Here is a 2,134-nt window from a genome sequence, read left to right on the forward strand (position 1 = left end):
CCCCCCCCTCTATCTTCAATGTATCTAACCCCTGAAAAGAGTCTTAAAAAAATTACCTCTATTCCTCCCTCCCTATCTTCTCACTTACCGCAGCGCTATTCCCCTATAATATTTAACAGTCTCGTTTTGCCTTTTTTCAATACAGGTAACCCTCCTTTCCATATCTCTGGTCATCCCTTTTCTTTCTATACTCTATTGCACATTATCCCATGCCCATTTCATTCGTTTTTTCGCCCATATTTTCAGACTTTATTTTAAATCTCATCTAAACCAGGTAACTTTCCATCTTTTATTATTTCTAACACCTTGACTTTTTCTACTTTTATTATTTAATTTTCCTCCTCTCCTACCCTGCCACCTTGTCCTCCTTTCCTGAATTACCTTTCTACCCTTTCCAGAAAATCCATAAAATATTTCTTGCATTCTACTATCTCACTATCCTGGCTTATTATTTTCCTACTTTCTTTTCTCATTCTATTCACTATCTTTCTAAACTCTTCTTTCGTTCTAGCATTCTACATCTCCTAACCAAGGATTCCATTTTCCTTTCCTTTTTTATCAGGCATCTTAGTATACTCCTTTTTCTCCACTACTTTTCTTTTTCTTTATTTTCCTAATTCCGGACTTACTTCCTTCTGCTCTTTATATTCTTTATCCCATCTACTTCTGCCTTTTCCTTCACTAACTTCATTTTTGCTTGTGTCCTCATTTTTTTGTATTTCTCCTATAATTATTTCCATCTCTTCGTTAATATTTCCCTCACTTATTTTAGTATTTTTGACCCTTTCCTGACTTTTTATTGACCAATTTCATCTTCCTGCTGTTTTTAAATTTACTCCTTAGTTATTACTCTATTGTTATTACTCATTTATCGCTCCGAAGTCACTATTTTCAGGAAGTGATCCGGATCTACATAATCCCCTATTTCTAGTTTCCTTAGCTTCTCTATTAGTTCCTTGTCTATTATCACATAATCAATCAACTTTCCCTTTTCTCCTGAGCGCGTTTATTTTCCTTCCTTATCACCTTCTTTATTTTCTTTAATGATGATAACCATCCCATCTTCTTCAAGCTTCTTAACAATTTACTTTCCTCACTATTCTGTATATTTTCTTTCGAATGGAAGTGTAATTGTAAGCAAGTCAATTTTTTAAGGCCAGCAGGCCGAAAAATAAACGTTTATCTATCTACATTAAAATCTACTATTACTCCTCTTTTGTTGTTGATTCTTCCTTTTACTCTTTCATCTCCTTTTTATTATCTCCTGTTGTACATTTCTTTTTCACTCCCATCTTAAATGAGGAGAGAAGAAGCAGGAGAAATGAGGAGTGGGTAGTGAGGGGAAATGTTGAATGGAGGAGTAAGGGAGGTAAATTATCAGACAGGGAGGTTTGAATGACTTAATTAACGTCCTAAGGCTATGTGACGAGAGGGTCACGTTACCAAACCTGGTCTTCATTTTTTCTTTCACAACTTACGTCTAAACGAAATGAGGTATCGCTCTTAAAGTTTGGGAAATGAAAGAGGAGGTAATAAAGTCCATGTATCTGCTTTGTTCCGGTGGAAATTTTGAGAAAAAAATTTTTATAAAGAAAATACCAGTGGAAGTTTTCTTTCCCAACTTACGCCCACACGGAATGAGATATCGTGTTAAAAATTTGGCATAATTAATAGAGGGCATGCAAGAATGTGCCTCTGGTTCTAAATAATTAGAATAGTGAAAATTTTTTTTTTAATTACTATTTTGGAGAAATACCGACCGTGCTGTCGTCAAACTCTGCAAGCAATTTGCAATGTTATCAATGGGCTAGTTATGAGGTTTATATTTATCAAAGTGGGGCAAAACAGCAAAAATCGCTCACGAATATTATGCACAAATAATGCAAAAAGTAATGTTTGCACTTGAAATGCAAATAAGCATATTTGGTCTGACATACGTATCAGTCTAGTATCAGCTGTGTCAAAGCAGCACTAGCGCAGCGAGTAGACAACATCGAACTTCTAGGGGTTCGTAGGTAAAACAGATTGCATGATTACCGTCAGAGAAAGTTAAAAGTCAAACTTCTGCTGTAAAACCTAAATGTGTCCTTCGATAAACATTATTTGCATAAATAAACTTTTTTCTTTCTCCAAC

The sequence above is a fragment of the Belonocnema kinseyi genome, chromosome 5 (assembly GCF_010883055.1).
Source record: "Belonocnema kinseyi isolate 2016_QV_RU_SX_M_011 chromosome 5, B_treatae_v1, whole genome shotgun sequence".
Lineage (NCBI taxonomy): Eukaryota > Metazoa > Arthropoda > Insecta > Hymenoptera > Cynipidae > Belonocnema > Belonocnema kinseyi.